The following is a 16,047-nucleotide window of genomic DNA, read 5'->3' as shown; positions in this document are numbered from 1 at the left end:
GATGGGGCAGTGCTGAGCTGTGCTGTGCTGGGCAGAGCAGAGGCGATGGTTTCTGTGTGAGGGAATAGGGCAGGGCTGTGCTGGGCAGAGGCGATGGTTTACATGTGAGGGAATAGGGCAGGGCTGTGCTGGGCAGAGCAGAGGCGATGGTTTCTGTGTGAGGGAATAGGGCAGTGCTGGGCTGAGCAGAGGCGATGGTTTACATGTGAGGGAATAGGGCAGGGCTGAGTTGGGCAGAGGCGATGGTTTCCTTGTGAGGGAATAGGGCAGTGCTGTGCCGATCAGGGGTGTCCATGTGAGGGAATAGGGCAGTGCTGGGCTGGGCAGAGGCGATGGTTCCTGTGTGAGGGAATGGGGCAGCGCTCTGCTGGTCAGAGGCGGGGACTTCCTTGTGAGGGGAACGGGACAGTGCTCTCCTTGTCAGAGGTGATGGTTTCCTTGTGAGGGGAAAGGGACACTGCTCCGTTGGTCAGAGGCGATGATTTCGGTGTGAGGGGAAAGGGACACTGCCCTGCTGGTCAGCGGGGATTTCCGTGTGAGGGAGCGTGAGGGACAGTGCTCTGCTGGTCAGAGGTGATGGCTTCCATGTGAGGGGAAAGGGACAGTGCTCTGCTGGTCAGAGGCGATGGTTTCAGTGTGAGGGGAAAGGGGCCCTGCTCTGCTTGTCACAGGCGGTGGAGGTTTCCGTGTGAGGGAGGACGGGCCTGCGGGTCATGTTTGTTGCAGAGCCCAGCGCAGTCTGAGCTTTTGAACTCTAGGAAAAATGTGCAGGCTCAATAGATTTATGAGTGTTAACTTCTTCGTCCAGGGGTGGGCTTAAAGCTAATTGTAATGGTCTTGCGGTGCAGGAGGATCCATGTTCAGGTAGGAATGTGCAGAAGGCTGTACCTTCCTGTGCCTCGGCCACTGGGGAAAAGGAGTTTGGGATTAAAGGAATACGTGTGCTCCAGAAACTCCAGAGAGACCCCAGAGGGGTATGGAGCAGAGGGTTCTCTCCCTTTATTCCAGTAAAATTGATTCTTGCATGACTCTGCTGTCTTCTTCAGGGACAGTGGCTTTTTGCAGTGTGATTTCCCACACGCTTAGGATTGTGAGAAATGGAGTTCGGGATAAAGAATTTTTGTAAAGTTCAACGTGGGATAAAATAAGAGACAAAAATCCAGTGCTGGGGTGCTCCTGGCCACCAGCCAAAGAACACACTGCTATATACAAACTGTTATCTTTATATGGTTACATTACCTCCATAGTTATGTGTTTCATACATTATTCAAACATTCTCGCAAAATTTCTGATGCTTTGGGAACTCCTTTGTTTGGCTTCTTCACACACCGGCTTTTCTGCAGGAGATCCTGTTCATAAGATCAATATATTTTATTTCTTCTTGTGTCTCCATCCTGCTGTTTCACATCCTCTGATAAAGATTTAGTTTGTCCTTCTCAAACTTAAGATGATATTCTTTAATTGTCCTCTATGTTCTGGTTTGTGTCATGGTTATCTTAGTACTATAAGCAATACTTAAGCTGATTATATCATATTAACAAGCAGGTAAAAAGAGTTCTAATTTGTACTGTATCTAAATACTTATAATCAATATCAATGTGCAAAAGCTGATACCTAAATGCAAAAGCCAATGTTATCTGGTCATTTTTAACAGGATCTGCTGCTTCCTGAAGGACACACAGAGCAGACAATTAAATGTCAGGGGGACAAACAGCACCTCCCAGGCTCCATCAGGTGATCAATAAATCCCAGTTCAGCTGCTCGCATGGGACATCTCTCCCCAGGGAAGGGCTCACAGCCCCAAGCCTGGCAGAGTTCAGGATTTCCTGTGCCAGGCTGAGAGTTGGGATGTGATGAACCATATTTGTGGCATAAAGTCAAACAAAGTAGAACACTAAGAGTTTTACGTCAACAAGAGGAGGAGCTTCTCAGCATGGAGGGTGGCAGAGCACTGGAGCCAGGGAGGAGTCTGCCTCTCTGGACACATTCCAATCCCACCTGGATGTGTCCCTGTGCCATCTGCTGCAGGTGGCCCTGTGTTGGCAGGGCTGTTGGACTGGTAATGTCCTGGGGTCCCTACCAGCCTTGTGATCTTTCTAGAACCCTTCTGACACAGAACACTCTGGGGCTCTCAGAGTAGCCATACCAGCCACGTGGCACACATCACTGCTTGCACTCTCAAAAAGCATGGAATGCTTTGGTTCTTCAGTTTGCAACCTACATAGTCTGCATGATACTGCAAACAATTCCAAATCTTGTGGTGGGAGCCTGACACAGGAGGAATTGAGTCTAAAAATGAGCCCATTTTGTCTGAGCTATTGGGACAGCTTGCTGCTTTATGTCAGTCCCACTCCTGCTAACGTCACTGATTCCACTGTAAGATGGGCCAAGCCATAATATTTTCTTCACCTGTGAAATTTATTTCATTTGTGGCATAAGCCGCTGTGTCTTCCAATTCAAAGAAAAAATTATTCCCATGTTGTTGCCTCCTTTCATTGTGATCTGAAAAAAATTGAGAACATTAAGATTATCATAAATACAAAACATAATTAAAAGATTAATCCATCTAAGCCTGAAGAACAGTATTTTATTTCTGGTTTCTAGAAATGTATGCAACTTGGTTCTAATTTACATCCAGCATTAGATTTAGAACTAGCTGAAGCTAGAATTATGAGCTAACACAAGCCAATAGTGTCTACAATATTTCATTTAAAAAATCCTAACTAACCACAGAAATATCAGGCTCAATATAATTCGAGCTTCTTGACTTTTTTTCCACCTCCTTTGCTATACCTCAAAAATTAAGATTCTTACTCTAGTTCTTCTGAACATTGCTTGCTGTATGAGTAATTGAATAAATGACAAGTGGGCAGTCCCAGAGCTCACTGAGCTTTTCTAACATTGTGTTTCACCATGTCACGCATGCATCTGCCACAATTCAAATAAGCCCAGTTTAATACATTTTCCTGTTCTTCCCTCCCACACAAAAACCAAGCTATGCATTTCTGCCAAGTGAGAAAGTCAAGTATGAACCTACAAAAACACAGCCAAAGAGCTGTGGAACACAAAGCAAAGTCTCCAGATCCTTCCTCCTCTGTCACAAACCAGCTGTAGAGTTGTAACTCCTACTCACCTGTGTATTTCTCTTGCATTTGAACAATACAGGCAAGAATAGACTCATTTCATCTTCTTCATCTCCGCAGCTCCAAATTTCTATATTTGTGAAAAAAACAGCACTTTCAGGCTTTAGCCCTCTGACAAAGATTGTTGAAATTAGGAATGTTTACCCTGGGGAAAAAAAAAAAAAGAAAAAAAGAGCTCAGAGAAACTTATCCTTCTTTGCTGCTACATGAGAAGGGGTTGCAGCTGGGGGGGAGGGCACATATCTTAAAAAAAAAATCAGAAAAGAGAAGGCAGACTCAAAATGGGCCAAAGAACGTTTAGATTGGATATTAGAAATAATTTCCCCACTGGAACATGATGCCCAGAAGAGCCATCTTCCCTAAAAAGATATGAAAAGTGTATAGACACAGAACTTTAAGACATAGTTTAATAATGGACTTAATGATCTTAAGGGTCTTTTCCAAAATAAATCATTCTGTGGAGCTAAATAAAATTTCAAATCTCTTAAAAAAAGTTCTAACAAAGGCAACAGGAAATCACTTCTGCTCTTAAAGAGGCTGTCTCTAACATAGCTTTTAAAAAGGAGGGTAACCTGTTCAAACCATTACACTTTTCCTCAAGCTGCCTTATTCTCCAGTGGAGGGTTTTATAGGCAAAAAAACCTCACTTAATTGGTTAAGTCAGCTGGAGACATTCTGGCTAATGAGGGGAGCCACCTGAAGAACATTATGGATAAATCCATATCTGAGATTAAGGAAGTGTGCTCTTGGGGGAGAGGGCTTAAATTCCTGTTGGAAATGGTGTAGAAAGTGAGTATTGCTGTGGTACTTTGCATGTCAGTTTCTGTATATGGTTTTTTATTTTTGTTTATAGGCAAGGCATCCTGAGGAGAGGCTGGATTGGGTTTACTCAAGTCCATCATGATGAGTCCAGGAGCACCCACACATTTACATTGCTGTGGGAGCGCTCTGATGCTGTCCCTGGCTCTCCTGGGGATGTTTGGGGTCACAGTTTGTTCCTATGGTAGCCATGGCTTTCTGGGCATGTTTGGGGTGCCTGCTCTTTCAGGGCACTCTGCAGAGCACCTTTGTGGCAGAGGGAGGCCTGAGGAGGCTCTTGAGGCTTAAACTGGTTTTGGTAGGATTGCCTGTCCTGAGGAGCTTCCCCGGTGAACAGGGCTGTGGTGGTGGGTGAGTTACTCATGCCCTGTGACCAAACCAGAACTTAAAACCCCTAACTCTCTTTTTTCCACCTGTTTTTACCCTTAAAATGTTCAAGGTCATTACAGGAACAGCCATAAGGTGTCACAATTGCCCCACGTTCCAAGTGCCTGTCCCAGAAACCGGTGTAATTTGTACTCTCAAACTCTGCTGTTATTTACAGAGTGCTCACATGGGTTCACGAGTTGTAAGTCAAGGTGCTGAAAAGATGTATGGTTGCCATGCATGTGTATATCAACTTTAAAATTAAATTAAGCTTTACAAAAGGTCTTTCCACATCAGGAACAAGGGACAAAAAAAGGAAGTGGAAAGCTTCTGGTTATATAAATAAGGTAGAGTGTAACAAAGTAATTTTGAAAACTGCAGGATTTGGGAAGAGATTTAATGAGGAAGAGCTGAAAGGATGTAAACATGCACTTTACTCCCTGAGGGTTTTTTCAAATGTCATATTCTTGCACCAGCATTTACTTGTGTCTGGGACAGGACTGGTGCCTGTAAGGAGATGTGGAGATGAACTGTATGCAGAGACAAGAGCATGGTTTTCCCTGGATTTGCAGGAGGGTAGCAGCAACATCCTTCTGGGAGTTCTCTGTGTGGTAGCCTGGATTTTCTCAGCAATGTTACAAGGTGTGATGCTGCTTTTAAAGGGTTTGTTCTCTGGGAATTTTGTTCTCTGAGAATTTTTTCCCAATCAAGGATGTGGTGTTCTAAGTGTTCTCTCTATGTATTAATCTGGATTCGGGTTCTTGGACCTTGCTCTGTGCCTACAGAAGAATACTAAAGAGTTATGATGTCTATAGAATTGAATATTACTAATTCAAAAGTGTATTTGAAGTTAAAATTGCCTAAACATAAAAGAATAAATAACGTGCTTTGAATAGGAATTTACATTATTAATCAATCTTATAGTTGTTTATAGGCTTTTATTTGGATTTAAGTTAGGAATAAATAGTATCTGAAATAGATGTTATCTTCGTGGAAATGAAGATTGTTTTAGCTGTAAATGAAGTAGAACAGAACTCATCTGAAGAATATCATTTAAGAAAGGTCAGATTCTTACACTTGAAAAGACTGGGGACATGATTTGCTCAACCTGAGGATGATTCCAATAATGCTGCAGACTCACTGAGGAAAATGAGCAGTGTCTGCAGTTACACAGCATGGACATCCATGGACTTTGGGTGCTCTGTGGTCCCTTCAGCATTGCACAGAGTTGAAATGAATCTCGAGGGCTTGTAGCTGACTAAAGAAAGGAAATAGAAACTTTGACTTTGATATACTTTTAAATCCAATACTGTGGGTGTCTGGTTGGTTGAAACAGAAGATGCAAGGTCTAACACGAAAGTGACATTTATTTACGTTTTTGCATATGTTGATCCAGGCAACTGTGTTGTGTATATTAAACCTGAGACTTGTGTATCTGGTCAATGTTTATGTACCTATTCTGAAGGAGATGGGGAAAGAAATTGTGTATATTTCCCTTTCTCTTTGTGTGTTTATACTTCTCTTTTTTAATACAAACAAATATTTTTCACATGCTTTTAAACATTGAATAAGTCATGAGGCTCACATTTAAAATGAGTTTTATTTTTGGAGCATTCAGAGCTTATTTGTGAATCTGAATTAGTGTACCCAGTAACCACTTCCAGGCAAGCTGCAGTGTGCTTCTCCTCTTGACATAGAACATGAATTTTTAAGAAGTTAGCTTCTTAACTGACTTCGTTCTTCTCACTATTGGAATGATAAAACAGGTAGATCTAATGATGGTCTTAATCTGGTGATTAAGATTAAGGTCATTGTTGTGAAGTGCAGTGCGGAGATCAGTGGTGAAAATAATTTTTTTTTGGAGGTGCCATTTTACAGCGTTGTAAGATTAAAGCAACAATAATCATGAATTGTTCTTTGGAAATTAGCTCAGCAAATGCTCCTAATGAATGATAAGCCATCCTCTTTTCCCTTAATACTGAAAAAGAGAAAAAAAATGTTGGAAGAGGAGTGTCTGGAGAGTAGTGAAGAAATTGAGGGCATGGTGGCAGCAGAATGAAATCCAAGGGGTTTTGGTTGAATCTTTATCTTTGGTAGCAATAATAGCCTGGTATCTGTGGTTCTACAAATAATGGCAATAATATTTCTGGGTTCTGCACTTGGTTGCCAAGTGGAAACAGCAGTGGTGGAATGTTGGAGTGCCAGGCTGTTTGTGTGCTCATCGTGGGGTGTTTGTGGTGTTAGGGCGTTGCCATGGCTGCAGTGGGATGCAGGCAGCGTTTGGGGTGAGTGTCCAGTGCTGAGCTGGGCCCTGGGCAGAGCAGCCTGGTGGCTGAGGGCAGGGGGAGGCCTGAGGAGGCTCTGGAGGCACCAAAAGCTCTTGGCAGGATCAGCTGTGCCAGGGAAGCCTTTCTGCAAACAGGGCTGTGCTGGGTGAGCTACTGGCACCCTGGGAGCAAACCAGGGTGTCAAACTCTTAACTTGCTGTCAGACCTAAAGAACAATTTGTTTCTTTCTGGATGATGTAAATGTGTTGTGAAATTGCCAAAATTTCCTATGCATGAAAGAATGACTAAAGGAGATATTTTATATAGGAATTTAAATTATTAATTAATATTAAGTATGAAATGGTTGCTTTTATTTAAGGTTCACATCTGAGACTGTCATCTCTTGGTTCCAGATGTTTTTGTTGAGTGATCTGGTTTGTGTCATTGCAACAGCAAAATCAAATGCTTTTTTAGGTGATGGTCATTAGTTGTCATTGGTGTTTGATTTAAAAGGTCTTCATTGCAGTGCCTTTCATAAGCTGATGTATATTGGACACAATAGCAGTGTTCTGTGTTGCAAAGAAAGCATTTCAGTAATGCCATGGGCATTGGGGGAATGTATGCTAATTCAAGGTTAAAAAAACCCTGTTTTGTAAATGTTCATAGTCTAAATACCTCAAGATTTCCTAATTTAAAAATTATTAATTCATTTGTTAATTATTTGTCATATATATTGAAGTAAAAAGATATTATTAATAATATTTTATAATAATTAAAATGTATGAATTTCTATATTATATTTTGTAGTTATGGTGTTAAATTTTATGTCCTAATTACATTGCTTGGGTAAGTTTATGATTTATTTTAATTTTTGATATATCTAATTTGTAACTAATTTTAATCTGTGAAAAACATAACATTTATAGTAGAGTTTCAGTAAATGGTTTTCCAGGTAAATGTAGATATTATTTTGCTTCTATGTAATCTCTTTGGATGTAAGTTGAGGATAAATGGTATCTGAAATAGATGTTTTCAGAAGTGAAGAAGATTCTCTAGCTGTAAATGAAGAAAAACAGAATTCACCTGGAGAATATCAGTTAAGAAATATCAAAGCCTTACACATGGCAAGTGTGGGGAGTGGTTTGCTCACCTCAGGATCATTCCAATGATGCTGCAGTGTCGTTGAGGAAAATGAGCAGTGTCTGCAGTTACACAGCACAGACATCCATGGGCATTGGGTGCTCTGTGCTCCTTTCAGCACTGCATGGAGCTGGAATGAACCACGAGGGCTTGTAGCTGATTTAGTAGGAAAGGAAAGAATTGTATTGACTTTGATGTACTTTTAAATCCTGTCCAATACTGTGGCTGTCTGATTGGTCTAAGAATAACGTATAGGAGATCTAAGTTCAAAGATGGTTTTTCTTACTTTTGGTGCACTTTGTGCAGGTGTGTGTTAACTCTTAATGCTTGTATATCAGTGTCTGTTTATAAACCTGTTCTGAACCAAATGGGGAAACACTTTCTCTTAGTGTAGTGATACTTTCTTAATGCAAACAAAATGTTTTCAAATGTATTGAAACACTGGAATAAGCCATGTGGCTCTCATGTAAAATGTGCTTTCTTTTGGAGTGCTTAGAGGTATTTTGAGAGTGTGAATTTGTGTAACCTGTAACTCTAATGGAATATCCTGCTTACCTCATTGTTTGACCAATGTTATTTGTATTGCAATAGTAGTGTATCTGTGAAAAAGAGTGTTCTAGAAATCAGTTGCTTTCATGGTGCACTGTGGTTTATAAAGGACATTTCAGGTACTTGAGACATGTTCTGGTACTAATGATATTTGTTTCGTCAAATGATTTCTTTAGAGTTCTTGTAGGTGGAAATACATATTCTGTCAAGTGTAATGAAATCATCTGAAAAGATGGCTTTGGGTCTAGAGAGGCTTGACTTGTGTCAATAGGGCCTTGTGGGCAAGGATTCACTGTAACTGGTAGCATTTGTCATTTTCCATTTAATTTCTCAGCCACAGAATACTCTTATTCAGAGAGTGCCAAGCAACAAATGGGTAAGTCCAGTATGAAGTTATTTTGCATTATGTCTGTCATTGTTTGCAACCATGTGGTTTTATTCCTTATCCCCAGGAGAAATGCAAAGTTTGTAAATGCACAATGAGCCCTGTGAGATCAGGAAAATCTTGATATGGAAAAGGTTGTGTCATTGTCATTGTAGGCTGAATCAGCAATTTAATTCTGTGCTGGACACACAGGTGAGTGTTTGCTGAGCCCATGCTGGGTGAGGCTGGGCCATGGGTGGCTGCAGGAGCAGCATCAGGTGTCAGGATTGCCCCAGGCTGCAGGTTGGTGTCCTGGAGAACAGTGTCACTGCTGGTGACACCGTGCTGTCATTGACAGAGTGACAGCAAGGGTTCATGGGTTGCTGCAAGTCATATGGTTGCCATAGACATGTAGATTAATTTTTCAAATGAATGATTGCTTGAAAAAAAGTTTTTTCTTAGTAGGATTGAAGGCCAGAAAGGAAAGTGGAGAGCTTCTGGTTAAAGCGTTGAATCTTATATTTTGAAAATGTATGTTTAAGAATAACATTTTCTAAGTGGAAAAGAATAACTAAATGAGGGGCTATTTTTAATAGTAGTTAAAACAATTAAGAATGAAATGCATGTTTTTATTTATAGTTTGCATCTTATCTACTCTTTGTCATCTGGTTCCCAAGTTGGTTTGAGTAATCAGGTTAAAGTGTCCATGCAAGAACAAAATCAAATGCTTTTCACATGATGATGATGATGGTGTCAGTGGTGTTTGGTTTTGAAGCTCTCTGTAGCACTGCTCTCTATCAGCTGGTGAATTATAGGGACAGTAGCAGTGTTTGCTCTTTCTAGGAAAGCATTTTAACAATCCATGGGCATTTGGGTAAATCCAAATAGTTCAAGGTTATAAAACTCTTCTCTAAGTGTTCTTAGGGTTTCAAGAGACAGCCAAGAGCAGTGGTGTGTGTGGGGAGACAGGATGATCTGCCCAGGCCAGCAGAGCACCTCTGAGTATGTTGATTGTGTAACTGGAAATATTGATAACATTTTAATGACCTTTATTGGGGATGAGAACAATGAATGGTTTGGCAAAAGGGAGAGATCATGCTGTTAGGCAGAATAAGTGGGCCCTTCAGTGAGCTGTGCTCATGCAGAGCAGTGTGGTATTGCTCAGTGCAATTTCAAGGTTTTTTTCTTGGGAGCAAGAGTGTTACTAGGTCCTTTCTGAGAGTAGCTTCAAAAATCAACGTGAATATTTGGTATGACTCTTTGACAAATAAGAACTGAGTGATGCATAAGTAAGGTAAAATATGGTTCTATCAGGGGGCATCTTTAGTACCAGTACTGGTAAATTTTCACTTATCTGGTCAAATTACTGTGCAAAGATTTGGAAAACAATAGGATGAGTTATCCAGGGCAGAGAAGAAATAATCCAGAAATGGAAGTAATTTGCCCCTTGGGAGAACTTATCTATGACAGTGACCAGGTTGGAGCCTGGGTTTGTTTGGATTTTAATAGTATTGGTTTAAAATTGAAAGTGAACTGAAAGCATTTTTACTTGGTTTTATGTGCTATGTATCGATATCAAATGGAAATCTCGGTTACAAATGCAATGTGTGGAAATTTTGAGCTAATACAGAATCTGTGATTGTGATTAAGTGGAGGAGTGAAAAACATAACACTTATATTAGAAATGCAATAATTTTTTTTTCCAGGTACATGTGGATAATCTTCAGGGAAATTGTGAATTAATTATATGAAAAAGTTTTAGGACTAAATGGTATTTGAAGTGGATTTTATCCTCCTAGAAATGAAGATTATTCTCTTAGCTGATTCAGAGATGGTTGCCCTTAGAATGAAATCAGTGGGGTTTTGGTTGAATCTTTATCTTTGGTAGCAATAATAGCCTGGTATCTCTGGTGCTACAAATAATGGCAATAATATTTCTGGGTTCTGCACTTGGTTGCCAAGTGGAAACAGCAGTGGTGGAATGTTGGAGTGCCAGGCTGTTTGTGTGCTCATCGTGGGGTGTTTGTGGTGTTAGGGCGTTGCCATGGCTGCAGTGGGATGCAGGCAGTGTTTGGGGTGAGTGTCCAGTGCTGAGCTGGGCCCTGGGCAGAGCAGCCTGGTGGCTGAGGGCAGGGGGAGGCCTGAGGAGGCTCTGGAGGCACCAAAAGCTCTTGGCAGGATCAGCTGTGCCAGGGAAGCCTTTCTGCAAACAGGGCTGTGCTGGGTGAGCTACTGGCACCCTGGGAGCAAACCAGGGTGTCAAACTCTTAACTTGCTGTCAGACCTAAAAGAACAACTTGTTTGTTTCTGGATGATGTAGAAATGTTGGCCAGTCTCTGTAAGCCATCTGTGTTAGAATATCCTCCTTTCCTCATTGTTTCACAAATGTTTTTGTTGTTTTTTTTTTTTTTAATTGTAATAGCAGTGTGTCTATCAAAACTAGAGTTCTAGAAATAAGTTTCTTGAAGGGTGCAATGTGGTTTATAAATAACATTGCAGGTACTTGAGACCTGTACTTCTGGTACTAATGACATTTTTTCCAGAAATGGTTTTTATTAGGTTCTTGTAGGTGGGAATGAGTATTCTTTCAGATGTAATGAAATCATCGAAAAAATGGTGTTGGATCTGGACAAGCTTCACTTGTGTGACGAGGGCATTCTGGGCTTGGATTCACTGCAACTGGTAGCGTTTGTCATCTTCCATTGAATTTCCCAGCCAGAGAATAGGCTCATTCAGAGAGTGTCAAGCAACCAATGGGTAAGTCCAGTATGAACTTATTTTGTATGATATCTGCCATTGTTTGCAGCCATGTGGCTCTCATGTAAAATGTGCTTTCTTTTGGAGTGCTTAGAGGTATTTTGAGAGTGTGAATTTGTGTAACCTGTAACTCTAATGGAATATCCTGCTTACCTCATTGTTTGACCAATGTTATTTGTATTGCAATAGTAGTGTATCTGTGAAAAAGAGTGTTCTAGAAATCAGTTGCTTTCATGGTGCAATGTGCTTTATAAATGACATATCAGGTACTTGAGACATGTTCTGGTGCTAATGATATTTTTTTCCTCCAATTATTTCTTTAGAGTTCTTGTAGGTGAAAATAAGTATTCTGTCAACTGTATTGAAATCATTGAAAAAATGGTGTTTGGTCTAGACAAGCTTCACTTGTGTGACGAGGGCATTCTGGGCTTGGATTCACTGCAACTGTGGTAGCATTTGTCATTTTCCATTTAATTTCTCAGCCACAGAATACTCTTATTCAGAGAGTGCCAAGCAACAAATGGGTAAGTCCAGTATGAAGTTATTTTGCATTATGTCTGTCATTGTTTGCAACCATGTGGTTTTGTTCCTTATCCCCAGGAGAAATGCAAAGTTTGTAAATGCACAATGAGCCCTGTGAGATCAGGAAAATCTTGATATGGAAAAGGTTGTGTCATTGTCATTGTAGGCTGAATCAGCAATTTAATTCTGTGCTGGACACACAGGTGAGTGTTTGCTGGGGCCATGCTGGGTGAGGCTGGGCCATGGGTGGCTGCAGGAGCAGCATCAGGTGTCAGGATTGCCCCAGGCTGCAGGTCGGTGTCCTGGAGAACAGTGTCACTGCTGGTGACACCGTGCTGTCATTGACAGAGTGACAGCAAGGGTTCACGGGTTGCTGCAAGTCATATGGTTGCCATATACTTATAGATTAATTTTTCAAATGAATGTTTGCTTGAAAAAGGTCTTTTCTTAGCAGGACTGAAGGCCAGAAAGCAAAGTGGGGATCTTCTGGTCAAAGAGTTGAATTTTATATTTTGAAAATATATGTTTAAGAATATCATTTTCTAATTTAAAAGAATAACTAAATGAGGGGTTATTTTTAATAGTGGTTTAAACAATTAAGAATGAAATGCATGTTTTTATTTATAGTTTGCATCTTATCTACTCTTTGTCATCTGGTTCCCAAGTTGGTTTGAGTAATCAGGTTAAAGTGTCCATGCAAGAACAAAATCAAATGCTTTTCAAATGATGATGATGATCTCAGTGGTATTTGGTTTTGAAGCTCTCTGTAGCACTGCTCTCTATCAGCTGGTGAATTCCAGAGACAGCAGCAGTGTTTGATCTTGCTAGGAAAGCATTTTAACAATCCATGGGCATTGGGGTAAATTCAAATAGTTCAAGGTTATAGAACTCTTCTCTAAGTGTTCTTAGGTTTCAAGAGACAGCCAAGAGCAGTGGTGTGTGTGGGGAGACAGGATGATCTGCCCAGGCCAGCAGAGCACCTCTGAGTATGTTGATTGTGTAACTGGAAATATTGATAACATTTTAATGACCTTTATTGGGGATGGGAACAATGAATGGTTTGGCAAAAGGGAGAGATCATGCTGTTAGGCAGAATAAGTGGGCCCTTCAGTGAGCTGTGCTCATGCAGAGCAGTGTGGTATTGCTCAGTGCAATTTCAGGGTTTTTTTCTTGGGAGCAAGAGTGTTACTAGGTCCTTTCTGAGAGTAGCTACAAAAATCGATGTGAATATTTGGTGTGACTCTTTGAAAAACAAGTCCTGAGTGATGCATAAGTAAGGTGTAATATGGTTCTATCAGGGGGCATCTTTAGTACCAGTACTGGTGAAATTTCACTTAAATGGTCAAATCACTGTGCAAAGATTTGGAAAACAGAAGGAAGACTTCTCAAAGGGAGAGAGGGTAATCAAGAAATGGAGGTAATTTGCCTCTTGGGAATGCTTATGTGTAACAGTGACCGGGTTGGAGTTTGGGGTTGTTTGGATTTTAATAGTATTGCGTTAAAAAATGAAGGTCAACTGAATGCATTGTGTATTTCCTTTTATGTGCTATGTATTGATATGAAATGGAAATCTAGGTTACAAATGGAACTGTGCTTTGGAATGTGTAGAAATTTGAGCTAATACAGAATCTGTTTGTAAGTAAATTGGAGCTGTGAAAAACATAAAAATTTATAGTAGAGATGCAATAATTTTTTTTCCAGTACATGTGGATAATCTTCAGGGAAATTGTACATTAATTATATGTAAGTGTTTTAAGACTAAATGGTTTTTGAAGTGGATTTTATCCTCCTAGAAATGAAGATGATTGTCTTGGCTGATTCAGAGATGGTTGCCCTCAGAATGAAACCCATGGGGTTTTGGTTGAATCTTTATCTTTGGTAGCAATAATGGCCTATATCTGTGGTTCTACAAATAATGGCAATAATATTTCTGGGTTCTGCACTTGGTTGCCAAGTGGAAACAGCAGTGCTGGGAATGTTGGGGTGCCAGGCTGTTTCTGTGCTCATCATGGGGTGTTTGTGGTGTCAAACTCTTAACTTGCTGTCAGACCTAAAAGAACAACTTGTTTCTTTCTAGATGATGTAGAAATGTTGGCCAGTTCCTGTAAGCCCTTTGGGTTAGAATATCCTCCTTTTCTCATTGTTTCACAAATGTTGGGTTTTTTTTTTAATTGTAATAGCAGTGTGTCTATCAAAACTAGAGTTCTAGAAATAGGTTTCTTGAATGGTGCAATGTGGTTTATAAATAACATTGCAGGTACTTGAGACCTGTACTTCTGGTACTAATGACATTTTTTCCAGAAATGGTTTTTATTAGGTTCTTGTAGGTGGGAATGAGTATTCTTTCAGCTGTAATGAAATCATCGAAAAAATGGTGTTGGATCTGGACAAGCTTCACTTGTGTGACGAGGGCATTCTGGGCTTGGATTCACTGCAACTGGTAGCGTTTGTCATCTTCCATTGAATTTCCCAGCCACAGAATAGGCTCATTGAAAGAGTGTCAAGCAACCAATGGGTAAGTCCAGTATGAACTTATTTTGTATGATATCTGCCATTGTTTGCAGCCATGTGGCTCTCATGTAAAATGTGCTTTCTTTTGGAGTGCTTAGAGGTATTTTGAGAGTGTGAATTTGTGTAACCTGTAACTCTAATGGAATATCCTGCTTTCCTCATTGTTTGACCAATGTTATTTGTATTGCAATAGTAGTGTTTCTATGGAAAAGAGTGTTCTAGAAATCAGTTGCTTTCATGGTGCAGTGTGCTTTATAAATGACATATCAGGTACTTGAGACATGTTCTGGTGCTAATGATATTTTTTTCCTCCAATTATTTCTTTAGAGTTCTTGTAGGTGAAAATAAGTATTCTGTCAACTGTATTGAAATCATTGAAAAAATGGTGTTTGGTCTAGACAAGCTTCACTTGTGTGACGAGGGCATTCTGGGCTTGGATTCACTGCAACTGTGGTAGCATTTGTCATTTTCCATTTAATTTCTCAGCCACAGAATACTCTTATTCAGAGAGTGCCAAGCAACAAATGGGTAAGTCCAGTATGAAGTTATTTTGCATTATGTCTGTCATTGTTTGCAACCATGTGGCTCTCATGTAAAATGTGCTTTCTTTTGGAGTGCTTAGAGGTATTTTGAGAGTGTGAATTTGTGGAACCTGTAACTCTAATGGAATATCCTACTTTCCTCATTGTTTGACCAATGTTATTTGTATTGCAATGGTAGTGTATCTGTGAAAAAGAGTGTTCTAGAAATGAGTTGCTTTCATGGTGCAGTGTGCTTTATGAATGACATTTCAGGTACTCGAGTCATGTTCTGGTAGTAATGATATCTTTTCGTCTGATGATTTCTTTAGAGTTCTTATAGGTGCGATTAAGTATTCTGTCAAGTGTAATGAAATCATCTGAAAAAGATGGCTTTGGGTCTAGAGAGGCTTGACTTGTTTCAATAGGGCCTTGTGGGCAAGGATTCACTGTAACTGGTACCATTTGTCATTTTCCATTTAGTTTCTCAGCCACAGATACTGTTATTCAGAGAGTGCCAAGCAACAAATGGGTAAGTCCAGTCTGAAGTTATTTTTTTCTGTGTCTGTCATTGTTTGCAACCATGTGGTTTTGTTCCTTATCCCCCAGGAGAAATGCAAAGCGTGTAAATGCACAATGAGCCCTGTGAGATCAGGAAAATCTTGACATGGAAAAGGTTGTGTCATTGCCATTCTAGGCTGAATCAGCAATTTAATTCTGTGCTGGACACACAGGTGAGTGTTTGCTGGGCCCATGCTGGGTGAGGCTGGGCCATGGGTGGCTGCAGGAGCAGCATCAGGTGTCAGGATTGCCCCAGGCTGCAGGTTGGTGTCCTGGAGAACAGTGTCACTGCTGGTGACACCGTGCTGTCATTGACAGAGTGACAGCAAGGGTTCACGGGTTGCTGTGGATCCTATTGTTGCCATATACATGTCGATTAATTTTTCAAATGAATGTTTGCTTGAAAAAAGGTCTTTTCTTAGCAGGATCGAAGGACAGAAAGGAAAGTGGAGACCTTCTGGATAAAGAGTTGAATCTCATATTTTGAAAATGTATGTTTAAGAATAATGTTTTCTAATTTAAAAGAATAA

General features: G+C 40.4%; 1 long non-coding RNA gene across 1 annotated transcript in view; it reads left to right on the top strand.

Moving 5' to 3' along the window:
- The first annotated feature begins 28 nt into the window (after positions 1-28).
- LOC135308598 (uncharacterized) overlaps positions 29-16,047 on the top strand; it is a 39,065-nt gene continuing 23,046 nt past the window's right edge. Inside the window, exons 1-8 of the long non-coding RNA XR_010368981.1 lie at positions 29-573; positions 623-3,932; positions 11,192-11,405; positions 11,729-12,130; positions 14,229-14,442; positions 14,766-14,966; positions 15,440-15,690; positions 15,940-16,008. This is a non-coding gene — a long non-coding RNA (uncharacterized LOC135308598). The remainder of the gene's footprint in view (positions 574-622; positions 3,933-11,191; positions 11,406-11,728; positions 12,131-14,228; positions 14,443-14,765; positions 14,967-15,439; positions 15,691-15,939; positions 16,009-16,047) is intronic.

The sequence above is a fragment of the Passer domesticus genome, chromosome 10, assembly GCF_036417665.1.
Source record: "Passer domesticus isolate bPasDom1 chromosome 10, bPasDom1.hap1, whole genome shotgun sequence".
Classification (NCBI taxonomy): domain Eukaryota; kingdom Metazoa; phylum Chordata; class Aves; order Passeriformes; family Passeridae; genus Passer; species Passer domesticus.
The sequence above is the reverse complement of the archived record's forward strand: the minus strand, read 5'-3'. Positions and strand labels throughout refer to the sequence as shown.